Below are 13,651 nucleotides of genomic sequence, written 5' to 3'. Positions count from 1 at the left end.
TCCCTATAATGTCTGACAATAGAAGGAATGTGGCTTTCCACAGATTTTTAAGTAGTGGACATTTCCATAAGATATGAATCAAGGTTCCTCTACCTCCGCAGTTCCTCCAACAATAGTGAGAGGCATTCGGGTATATGCGTTGAAGTTTATCCGGCGTGTAATACCAACGAAGCATCGTTTTCATCACTGATTCATAATGCAGAGTGCATTTCAAATTTTTTGCTATGAAAGTAAGTGCATTTGTCCATTCCTGCTCAGTATATTCTTTCGTGAGTTCCTTCTCCCATGCCAGAAAAGATGGAGACTTTGCAAATGTGTTTTTGGATCCCAAGAGATCATATAAAGGTCGTAATCCTCTAGATTGTGACCCCGTTTGGGTCCACAATCGGAATATGTCTGCATTAGCTGTAACCTCAAACTGACCCTCCGCTTGCAAGAAGTGTCTGATTCTTAGGAATTTGTAAAATTCATTGTTCGGGATACCATATTTTATATGTAATGAATTAAATTGTACCAAATGGCTGTGCTCTGTCAAGGAAGACATCTGTGTCAGACCCTGCTTCTTCCAAGACTTAAGGTCTAGGTCAGGTATAAGGAACTCTAAAGCATCTACCGGTGATACTGGGAGTAAAGAGAATGCAGATGTACCACTTAACGTATGGAATTTTGCCCAATTCTGTAGGGAAGTATCTAGGAAATATGGCAGGTGGGAGTCATGGGTTTTGGAGTGTAATTTTACTATTAGAAGAGCTTTTAGATTATGAATAGGGGATATTGATGTTTCAATGTGTACCCAATTTTTGGAGATGTCTCCCTCCCACCAGTCTTTCAATTGAGATACCTGGGTAGCTAGGTAATAATGTTGAATATTTGGTAAACTCAAGCCCCCGTGTTTTTTCCCTTTATTCAGTATTCTAGCTGCTATTCGCGGTCTTTTCTTGAGCCAAATATATGTGTTTACCAATTTATTTGCTTTATTGAAAAAGGAAAGGGGCATTTTTATCGGCAATGTTCGGAACAAGTATAATAATTTCGGAAGTACTAACATTTTAAAAGCGGCTATGCGGCCTATCCACGAGACTTCATGTGCTGTTAATTGTTTCAATTCTATTTCTATTTGAGATAACATAGTAGAATAATTGACCTGATATAACTGTGACATTTTAGAGGTGATATTAATCCCCAAATACTTTATGTGTGATTGTTGCCAATCCAACTGGAATTTCCCCCTCATAGATCTGATGTCCAACGGTGAGCAATTCAAGGCTATAGCTTGGGATTTACCCATATTAACTTTGTAAAACGCTATTTGTCCAAATTTCTGTATGATCTGAAATGCAGCTGCTAATGACTTTTCTGGTTCTCCTAAAGTTAATATTATGTCATCTGCATATAGGGATATGCAATGCTCACGGCCTCCTATTTTTATCCCTTGAATCTCTTGGTGAAGTCTGATAGCTTGTGCCAATGGTTCTATTGATAGAACAAAAATCAGAGGTGACAATGGACATCCTTGCCTTGTCCCGTTTGTTATCTCAAATTCCTTAGATATAGCCCCATTGACAAAAACTCTTGCCGACGGAACAGTATATAAAGCCTTGATTGCATTTGTAATAGGACCTTCAAATCCCATTTCCTCTAGGACTGTAAAGACAAATGTCCAATTAACCCTATCGAAGGCTTTTTCAGCGTCTAGAGTTACCATAGCTGCTTTAGTCCCTTTCCTATCTACATAATCTAAGATATTAAGTACCCTCCTGGTATTTTCTGTTGCTTGCCTCCCTTTAATAAAACCCACCTGGTCCCTATTGACCAAGAATGGGATCACATCTATCAGACGGTTTGCCAAGATTTTGGCGTATATTTTTAGGTCAGAATTAAGGAGGGATATGGGCCTGAAATTTTGCGGTGAATCAGGCGTCTTCCCTGGTTTCGGGAGTGTCACTATTACTGCATTTAGCATTTCTTTCGGGAAAGATCCTTTCATCAACGCATGCTTCAAGACTTCAAACAAGTGGGGGAGGAGAGCTTCCTCAAAAGTTTTATAATAGGCTCCAGATAGGCCATCAGGGCCAGGAGCTTTATGAAGCGGGAGGGCCTTGATTATTTTGGAGACCTCTATCCTGGACAGGGGAAGATTGAGATCTTCTAATTGATGTGGTGATAAACGTGGTAGTTTTAAGTCAGTCAAGAAATCTTTGATGACTTGTTGGTTTGATTGCGGATTGGCCGTATGTGACTTTAAATTGTATAGGGATTCATAGTATTCTTTAAATTTCTGTGCTATACCTTCAGGTGAGTATGTTTTAGTATTACTTAGGGGTTCTTTTAGAAATGGTATCTTACTTTTCACCGCCCTCGCCTTCAATCTATGCGCCAAAAGCTTACTAGCTTTATTATCCTGAGAATAGTATTGTGCCTTAATAGATTGCAGGTTTTTTTCATATTTATACATTAAACAATCTTTTAATTTAATCCGAAGATTTCTTATCTTCTCAGTGTTGGCCTGGGATACATTCATTTTGTTCTGAGTTTCTACTTGACGCAATTGTGTTAATGTTTCCTCAACTTGACTTTCCCCTTTCCTTTTTTGCTCTATGTCCCCACTTTATAAAAAGACCTCTTATATATGCTTTATGAGCGTTCCACAACACAAAGGGGTCATTTACAGAGTTAACATTCAGCAGAAAATATTCATCTATACCTTTCCGTAACTCTTCTTTATACTTAGGATGGGACATCAAATATACATTATTTCTCCATAAAAAGTGAGAAGTTGTGTTATGAACATCTTTAACACACATAGTTATAGCTGCATGATCTGACCATTTAATCAGTTCAATAGACGACTTTTCTACTTTTTGTATCAAAGAGCGACCAACTAAAAATAAATCTATACGAGAATAAGACTTATGTACCTGAGAATAAAAGGAATAATCCCTTTCTATGTCGTGTTGAATACGCCATATGTCATATATGTCTTCTCGGAGTAGGACAGGAGCTAAAGATTGGTAGTGGGTTTTATTATCGCTCGTAGAGTCCATTGTGGGGTCATGGATGGTATTGAAGTCCCCACATACCACTAGTTCTCCCCGTCTAACCTTGTTAATCTTGTTGAATAATTTATTAATGAAGCGAATTTGGTGTGTATTTGGGGCATAAGCTACCACTATTGTAAATAACATGTTATTAATTTCTCCTATCTGGATAATATATCTCCCTCCTGGATCTGAAAAGGACGATATTGGAGTAAAAGCAACTGTGTTTCGTATTGCTAGGAGTACCCCTCTCTGCTTTTTAGTATAATGAGAAAGGATGATGTTAGGGAATTGGGGATGTTTTATTCTATGAGCATCCTGTTCTACTATATGAGTCTCTTGTGCACACAGTATATCCCCTTTCAGGGTCAGAGCTTCTTTCCACATAAACGCTCTTTTGTGAGGGCTGTTCAAGCCTTTCACATTTATAGAAACAAACTTAACCATTACTAAATAGTATATCAACTAGAGTGTGGAACTGAGATATCACTTGATATTCCCGTGTCCCTTTGGGACCTATATGTTCATCTAATTTGCGGGGAACGATGTATATTCCCAGACTTGCTACATGTGATATTATATTTCTTAGTTTATGCATAGATCTATCCATTGTTACATCTTCTAACTTTAGCATCTCACTATTCAAAAGACATAGGTAACAAACCAACATATTGAGGTGCCTCATGACCCAAGTAGAATCGCACCAACCATACATATATTTTAAACACATATACAGCTAAATAAGCTGTTGATGGATACCGGGACAATTTCTCAGGGCTCAAATCCCAGAGACATGCCAGAACTCCGAACGGCAACTATATCACGCTGTATCAGTGACTCTTTAGCGAGGAAGTCTCTTCCGGGGTGGCACCACCTGCCATTCTTGTCCTATGCGGTTCTGTAACGGCTCTTGATCCTCCATCTCCGGGCAAGGAAGGTTCCTGGATTGTAAAAACTTTCTTCCTTCTACCAGGTTCGAAATAGCATGAAATGTTCCATTGTGGCGTATCAGAATTTTAACAGGGAAACCCCATCTATAAGCGATGTCATGGTCACGTAAAGTTGCTGTTATTGGTGACAAGCTTTTACGCATGCGAAGGGTTGCTAAGGATAGGTCCGCATATAGTTTAATATGCTGATATGGTGCTGGTATATCTCCCATCGAACGTACCGCGGCCATCAATGCGTCTTTGACGTGATAGTAGTGAATCCTTATGAGGACATCCCTAGGCAAGGTTTCTGGTAGGTGTTTCGGCTTTGGCACTCTGTGTGCCCTATCAATTATGATGTCAATAGCTGAACTTGTTGGTAGTATTGCCATCATGAGTGCTTGTACATATTTGGTGAGATCTGCATTTTGGATTTCTTCTGATACTCCTCTGATCTTCACATTGTTCCGTCTAGAACGATCTTCCAGATCTATTACCTTAGCTTGTAAGCTTTCAATTTCTGCCGCCATGTCTGAATGTGAGTCCACTAAGTTGTTATGGGACGTTGCAAACTCCCCCATTTTGTGCTCCATATGTTGTGTTCTCTGTCCCAGTCCCTGCAATGTAGCAGTAATGGGGGCTAGTAAGGCGGTGAATTCTGAATGTATAGAGGTGCTAAACACCGTCAGCATTTCCTTTATCAGGGTGCCCGATGCTGGGCTATCATTAGTGGGGATGTCTCTGAATGTTTTAATTCCCGTCGATGAACCCCGGGAGTGGGAGTCTCTCTCCTTTACCTCATTATCTTGGCCTAACTGCGCCTGTAGTTTGAAGCGCTGTTTCTCTGGGCTTAGTGAAGGGGAAGATGGCGTCGACCTCGTGGCGCCCTCATCACTAACCTCTTCCAGAGACTCTGCTGCCAAAGGACTGTATCGGGATCCCGGAATTCTCTTCTGCGTCTGCCTCCTGGTTTCCGTTGAGGTTAGTATGGATCTTCTCATATCCTGGGAAGAACTGGCAGCGTGAGGTGAAGCTGGATTTCCCGGGCTTGAAGGAGAGGGATGTGAGGTGAGGCCAGCAGCCCCGTCTTCTCCCTCCCGGTCTTTCTCAAAGTAGAAGTCTAATTTGCCTTGTTGTTTAAGGCTTCTCTTGCCCCTCGTCATCATGAGTAGTTATAACTACTTTTCTGGTGCCGAAATCACTTTTTAAAAGAGCTTAGCTTTGCAAGTAGCTTTGAAGTTGCCGGAGCTCTGGATTTAAGCTGCCATGTCTCTCGGCTGCCAAGCCACGCCCCTTATTCAATCTATTTAAAGAGTTAGTCATCTCAACACTCATTACCCCTTGAAAAAGCTGACTGCGAAATACGCGTCAGGGCTTCTATTGTGGTGGCTGTGTGTTGGGGGAACAGTATGTAGCATATGGGTTGGTACTTGGTTTAGGGCCCTGATTTTGTGTCATCATTTTCTCATGTGGAAGTGCACTTATGTATAGTAATTGACTATGTGGATATGTATTTGTCTTCCCATCTAGTCTATTTTGTTGTATCATGCTTTACTGTGCCCTTATTGGAAATTGTGTTATATTGCTGTGGTCCCCTACCCACCACCACACTATTGATTTTTTTAAATTGTATGTATATTTTAGGTCTTGATGGCCAACTTGTTTTTCTGGCATTCCTAAAATAAAGTTGGGCACCACACATTGGCTTATCTGTGGAAAAATTTCCATTTTCACTCTTTAACATCTAGTGCATACTAATTTCTGGAAAACACCAGGGGTTAATAAGCTCACTACACCCCGAGGTGAATATCTTGAGGATTGTAGTTTCCCAAATGGAGTCACTTTTGGGGAGTTTCCACTGTTTTGGTCCTACAGGAGCTTTGCAAACGCGACATGGTACCAAGAAACCAATCCAACAAAATCAATGCTCCAAAAGCCAAATAGCGCGCCCTCCTTTCTAAGCTCGGCCGTGTGCCCAAACAGCAGTTTATGACAACATATGAGGTAATTCCGTACTCTGGAGAAGTTGCTATACAAATGTTAGGGTTCTTTTTTTTCTCTTATTTGTTGAGAAAATTAAGATTTATTTTTTTTCACTGCCCAATTCTAATAAAAACTATGAAACGCCTGTGGAGTCAAAATGCTCACTACACCCGTAGATTAATTCCTCAAGGTGTGCAGTTTCCCAAATAGAGTCACCAATCCAGCAAAATCTGCGCTCCAAAAGCCAAATAGCTTGCCTTCCCTTTTAAGCTCGGCCGTGTGCCCAAACAGCAGTTTATGACAACATATGAGGTATTTCCGTACTCTGGAGAAGTTGCTTTATAAATGTTGTTTTTTTTTTTCTTGTTTATTCCTTGTGGAAATTATTTTTTTTTAGCTAAAACTACATCTTATTGGAAAAATGTAAAAAAAAATATTTTCACATCCAAATTCTAATAAAATCTATGAAACACCTGTGCTTTCAAAATGCTCACTATACCACTAGATGAATTCCTTGTGGGGTGTAGTTTTCAAAATGGGGTCTTTTTTGGGGGAGTTTCCTTTGTTTTGGCATCACAAGACTTCTTCTGGTGCCTAAAATATAATCTAATAAAAAGAAGGCCCCAAAATCCACCAGGTGCTCCTTTGCTTCTGAGGACGGTGCTTCAGTCCATAAGAACACTAGGGCCACATGTGGGATACTTCTAAAAACTGCAGAATCTGCGCAATAAATATAGAGTTGCGTTTCTCTTGTAAAACCTTCTGTGTTGCAAAAAAAAAATATTAAAAATAAATTTCTGCAAAAAAAATTAAATTTGTACATTTCACCTCTACCTTGCTTTAATTCTTGTGAAACGCCTAAAGGGTTAATAAACTTTCTAAATGCTCTTTTGAATACTTTGAGGGGTGCAGTTTTTAAAATGGGGGTGATTTATGGGGGATTTCTAATATATAGGGCCCTCAAAACCACTTCAGAACTGAACTGGCCCCTGAAAAAATAGCCTTTTGAAATTTTCTTGAAGATGTGAGAAATTGCTGCTGAAGTTCTAAGCCTTGTAACATCCTAGAAAAATAAAAGGACATTCAAAAAACGATGCAAACAAAATAGACATATGGGAAATGTTATCTAGTAACTATTTTGTGTGGTAATACTATCAATTTTAGAAGCAGATACATTTACATTTAAAAAAATGCACATTTTTGCAAGTTTTCTCTAAATTTTGGTGTTTCTCACTAATAAATATTGAATTTATCGAATAAATTTCACTAACATAAAGACCAATAGGTCACGAGAAAACAATCTCAGAATCCCCTGGATAGGTAAAAGCATTCCAAAGTTATTACCACATAAAGTGACACGTCAGATTTGAAAAATCTGTCTGGAAGGTCAAGGCGTTAATGGATCACATACACCAATAAATATAAGAAAGCGATAATTAGCCACACCAGACATAACTTTTTACATAAAGGCTGCAATATTAATTAAAGGTTAATTACAAATTATATAAATAATCAATAAAAAACTAATAACCGTAACAGGAATTAGTCATAAAGACTGGAGGTTATGAGTCCAAATCTAAAATGAACACCAATAACCCCTTCCCGCAAAAGGATGTGACTGTACGTCCGTGTTAGGATAGCTTAATGCAAATAAATGTACATTTATGTCCAGAAGATGAAGCAGGGACAGGAGCTGTGCCCACGCCGTGAGTGGTGGGTGTCGGCTGTAACATATAGCCGACATCCCGCTACAACGGCGAAGAATGGAGTTATCTCCAATCGGTGCCATTTAACCCCTTAGGTGCCGTGGTCAATAGCGACCATGGCATCTAAGTGGTTTTACCCTATCGGCCCCGAGCGAGCAATCGCGGGTTGCCGATGGTTACTATGGCAACCAGGAAGCCTAACAATAACCTTCTGGTCGGCCATGTACGGAAGCCTATCAGACTTTGCCAAGGGCAGGGCCTAATAGGCTAAGGGCGGATTTAGACGAGCGTGTGCGTTTTGCGTGCGCAAAAAATGTGGCGTTTTGCACGCGCAAAAGGCACTTAACAGCTCCGTGTGTCATCACCATATGATGCATGGCTGCGTGAATTTCGCGCAGCCGCCATCATTATGATACTCTGTTTGTAAACAGAAAAGCACGTGGTGCTTTTCTGTTTTCAATCATACTTTTTACTGCTGTTGCGCGAATCACACGCGTCCCACGGAAGTGCTTCCGTGTGGTGCGCGTGATTTTCACGCACTCATTGAGTTCAATGGGTGCGTGATGCGCGAAAAGCGCACAAATATAGGACATGTCGTGAGTTTTACGCAGCGGACTCACGCTGCGCAAAAATCACTGACTGTCTGCACTGCCCCATAGACGTATAGACGGACGTATATCATGTTCGTGTAAATCTGCCCTAACTGTCAGTGGAAAAATTAGTTACAATAAACTGCACTACATAAGTAGTGAATTTTAGGGTGAACACCGTTAAAATATATATATATATATAAAAAAAATGACAATTTGTTTTTTGGTTGCTACCTTGTCTAAAAAAAAAATTTAATAAAAAGTGATCAAAAAGTTGCAAGTACTCCAACCAAAATAGTACCAATAAAAACGAAAGTTTGTTATACAAAAAAACAGCTCTTCCTTAGTAGAAAAACTTTTAAAAAAAAAATGTTAGAAAATTTGGAATCGCCATAATCGTATGAACCTGTAGAGTAAACCTGTTGTTTGTACTGCATGGTTAACACTTTAAAAAAATATTAAGAAATAGTGCCAGAAATGATGTTTTTTTTGTCTCCTCGCCTCCCAAAAAGTTTAATAAAAAGTGATAAAAAAATAGTACCAATAAAAATTACAGCTTGTTCTGCAAAAACCTAGCCCTCACACAGCTCTGTCAACTAAAAAATAAAACGTTATGATGCTCAGAACGCAATGATTCAAAATCATGGCCCAGACTAATTTTTTAGGTCCAGTAGTTTTTCACCAAAAACCCTATGTTATCATTTGCTAGACCCCACAGGTGGAACCACGTAGATGCAGCGGAAATAAGGACATTTTAGGACCTTGTGCTGCTTATGGGGAAAGTGAAGAAGTCAAAGATTAGGCAATAATGGAGTAGAGATATTTTGTACAATACCACGGATTCATCACATGGCCGTGTCTGCAGGCTGGGGAAGCCCCTTGTGTTGGCTCTCTGAGCTCCATTCTCTGACGAGTAGCCTCCCGACGTTGTCAGTGGTCCCGCCTCCGCGAAACATGTCTTGAAGTTTCCAGATGAGAAGAAGAAGAAGAGGGTAAACACCTTGATGTCGAAAGTGACGAACCTCTATCGCAGGAACGATCTCTCTTGGCGTGGCGACACCTGTGACGATCACGCCGACGTCCACCGGAGGGGTATTTCCTCCCTCTCCTTTCCTGGTAAAGAAAAAAGGGATAGGGCAGAGGAATGACTGCTAATATCCCCATCTTCTCTGGAACCTGCTACAGCGGAGCCTTCTCTGACCTGACTCTACAGAGGTGGTAGAGAGCAGGAAGGGTCGCTTTGAAAAGGATACGGCTGATGCAGCTCAGGCTGAACACAAGATGCTGGATAATCTTCAGCCTGTCTTGACATCCAAGCCGCCTCCCTGACGACAGGAGATCCCACGCACTGCCTCCCTCGTCTCTTATGACACAGGCAACGTACTTCATTCACAGGACACAGGCAACGTATTTTATTCATAGTTGCCGCCACCTCCCTAATCCCACTCATTAAAGGCAGTAGGAGAGGGGCAGTGAAACTGGACAGCGGTGCTGGAAATGGAGCCGGTCCGGGGACCCCCGCAAGGCCTATCACCTGTGAACAGGCCTCATGATAGGTCACCATTTCAGACAGCCCAGCAGCATCTAAAGCAACCCCAGTGTGCGGCAGGGGGGGTAGCAGCGGCCATATGATCCTCCCCCTCACCAGCAGAATCGTGCCGGTGGGGACCCATCAATCCCGCATAATAAAGCTCTCACAGCTGTGTCGCACCACCTTACAATGTACAAAAATTATTCCATGGAACTAACGGAATATACAGGGTCAGGGCCGGCTCCAGGTTTATGTGGGCCATTGGGCAACAGTACCTTAGTGGGCCCCTTTGCGGTTTAACTCGAGCGGCAGCAGTATAAAGGCAGAAACATAATGCCAGAAGGATGTAAGCATGGATCACTTACCATTCACATGCAACATGGGCCAATGAATCCAGATAGTGCCGTTTCTGCCATGTGTGAATCTTGTTGTACCTGTTACATGGAGGTTGTGATTTCCAGAAGACCTGGTATCTGTAGGCTTGAGTATTTCAGTACCTGGAGGAATTAGAGGTGAACGTGATGTTGATAAACTGCCTCTACCAATACCACCTATACTGTCCCTTACAGGACACAACCCCCAAAAAAAGGTGACCTTTAAGAAAATAGTTATGGTTCAGTTTTAGTGCCACCTTTCTACTCCCTACACAGTAATACCTCCCTATGTGCTCCCACACAGTAGTAATGTCCCCCCAGCAGACAGTATCACACATGATGATAGACTTAGGCCTAATTCACACGAACGTCTGCATTTTGCGCGCGCAAAAAACGCAGCGTTTTGCGCGCGTTGCATTTCCGTGTGTCATCAGTGAATGGTGCGTGGCTGCGTGATTTTCACGCATATGCCATCCTTATGAGACGCGGTTTTGATGTTTAGAAAAATAAATGAAGGCAGTGCTTTTATTATTTCCTTCATTTCTTTATCTACTGTTGCGCGAATCACGCGCGACACACAGAAGAGCTTCCGTGTGTGGTGCGCGATTTTCACGCACCCATTGACTCCAATGGGTGCATGATCGCGAAAAACGGCCAAGTATAGGACATGTCGTGAGTTTTACACAGCGGACATACGATGTGTGAAAATCACGGACTATCTGAACGGCCCCATTGACTAACATAGGTACATGCGACGCTCATGATTTTCACGCGCGTATTACAGACGTTAAACACGTTCGTGTGAATAAGGCCTTATATACAGGGCCCCAGCAGTAAGTATCCTTGTACTAACATATGTCCACCCCCCAAAAAAAATGTGTATATGTGTCTGTGTGTGTATATGTATATATATATATATATATATATATATATGAGACAGCATATCTATAGCACTACAACCCTATAGCTATGGATAGGATTAGATACAGTGGCTCAGCAGACAGTATCACACATGATAGGCTTAGATAAAGGGCTCAGCTCGCTGACATTGCGGCTCCTGCGCTGGACCCAGGAAAGGTAACTATAAGAATTGTTTTGCATTTTTTATGCGTTACTAATTTTTTTTGTGTTTGTGTTTTTTTCCAAGTTCAGATGTTTGACTACTTCGGATTTGAGGACGGCAATTTTTTATTCTCAATAAAATGGTTAACGACGGTTGTGTGAGGTTTTTTATTTCAATAAAATATTACTTCCATATCCTTGTATTTTCTTCAAACTTTATTAGTACCGCCTTAGTAATGGCCGCTGGCTGATTGACAGTGTCCAATACTAAGGTGGGTTTAGAGTTAGTGCAGAGGCTAACACTAACCCAAATTATTACCCTGGTACCCACCGCCTCCAGGGTTGCCGGGAAGAAGGGTGTTAATACTCTGGGAAAAGCTAAAAACAGTGGGCCCTTCCCACCCTGGTAATGCTAGCCTGCTGCTGTTGTGTTGTATCTTGCTGGTTATTAAAAATTGGGGCGAACCCCACGTCGTTTTTTCCAATTATTAAAAAATAATAATAATAGAAAAAAAAATGAAAACATTTTTCATAACCAGCCAGATAACTCACAGCAGCAGCAGGCTAGCATTACCAGGGTAGGAAGGACCACAGTTTTTGTGCTTCCCCAGCCTAATAATACCAGCCTGCGGCCACCCAAATTACAGGCCATCGCTACAGATGGTCGGGGACTGGATCGTACCTGGCTCTTCCCGACGGTGGTGGGTACCGGGGTAATAATGGGGGTTAGTGTTAGCCTTTTTACTGGCTAACATTAAGCCTGCCTTAGTAATGGACGCTGTCAATCAGCCAGCGGCCATTACTAAGGCAGTAGTAATAAAAGTTTAAAAGAAAATACAAAGACACAGGAAAAATATTTTATTGAAATAAACCCCCCCCCCCCACACAACTCTCATTAACCATTTTATTGAAAATAAAAAAAGTCATCATCGAAGTAGTCCTCGAATCTGACGTAGTTCAAAGACCGAACCTGTAAAAAAACACAAACACAAAAAAAAATGAGTAACACATGTGGTAGGCTTAGATACAGGGCCCATGTGTGATACTGTTTGTTAGACCATATATCTAAGCCTACCACAAGGCTGTATAAGGGCATGACCACACATGGCGGAATTCCTCCGCAACTGTCCGCATCAATGCCGCACCTAATCCGGGTTGCGGATTACGGCTGCGGATCTGCACAAAATGTGCAGAAAATTGATGCGGACTAGCTGCTGCGGACTGCGGGAAAAGTGCTTCCCTTCTCCCTATCAGTGCAGGATAGAGAGAAGGGACAGCACTTTCCCTAGTGATAGTAAAAGAAATTCATACTTACCGCCCGTTGTCTTTATGACGCGTCCCTCCTTCGGCATCCAGCCCGACCTCCCTGGATGACGCGGCAGTCCATGTGACCGCTGCAGCCTGTGCTTGGCCTGTGATTGGCTGCAGCCGTCACTTACACTGAAACGTCATCCTGGGAGGCCGGACTGGAGACAGAAACAGGGAGTTCTCGGTAAGTACGAACTTCATTTTTTTTTACAGATACATGTATATTGAGATCGGTAGTCACTGTCCCGGGTGCAGAAACAGTTACTGCCGATCGCTTAACTCTTTCAGCACCCTGGACAGTGACTATTTACTGACGTCTCCTAGCAACGCTCCCGTCATTACGGGAGCCCCATTGACTTCCTCAGTCTGGCTGTAGACCTAGAAATACATAGGTCCAGCCAGAATGAAGAAATGTCAAGTTAAAAAAGCAAGACGCATCCGCAGCACACATAACATGTGCATGACAGCTGCGGACTTCATTGCGGAACTTTGAATCTCCATTGAAGTCAATGGAGAAATTCCGCCATGAGTCCGCCACTGCTCCGCAACAGACAGAGCATGCTGCGGACACCAAATTCCGCTCCGCAGCCTATGTTCCGCAGCGGAATTGTACGCATCGTGTAAACGAACACTGCTAAATTAAAGTGAAAGTCAATGGAGAAACGGCTCCGCTGCGGAATAACGCTGCGGAGTGTCCGCAGCGGAATTTAAGTGAAATTCCGCCATGTGTGAACCCGCCCTAAGATTGCTGCCTGCTGGGGAAGTGTATCTAAGCATGACATGTGATAGGCTTAGATATAGGGCCCATCAGACAGTATCATAGATGTCCATACATACATGCCCCCATATAGAAGTTAGTCCGTTGCCTGTGCTCCCATATAAAAGCTAATCCCCAAGTTTGGTGCCTTTGCTCCAATAAAAATGATTAAAAAAAACCTCATCTAACAAGTTCCCACGACGAGCTGAACGGTCCCGTCACTGCCTTCTAAGGGTATGTTCACACGGCAACGCAAAATACGTCTGAAATTACGGAGCTGTTTTCAAGCGAACACAGCTCCTGAATTTCAGATGTTTTTGCATGTACTAGAGTTTTTCGCCGTGTCTTTTACGGACGTAATTGGAGCTGTTCT

The sequence above is a fragment of the Rhinoderma darwinii genome, chromosome 10 (genome assembly GCF_050947455.1).
Source record: "Rhinoderma darwinii isolate aRhiDar2 chromosome 10, aRhiDar2.hap1, whole genome shotgun sequence".
Taxonomy (NCBI): domain Eukaryota; kingdom Metazoa; phylum Chordata; class Amphibia; order Anura; family Rhinodermatidae; genus Rhinoderma; species Rhinoderma darwinii.
Note: the sequence above shows the minus strand (reverse complement) of the source record.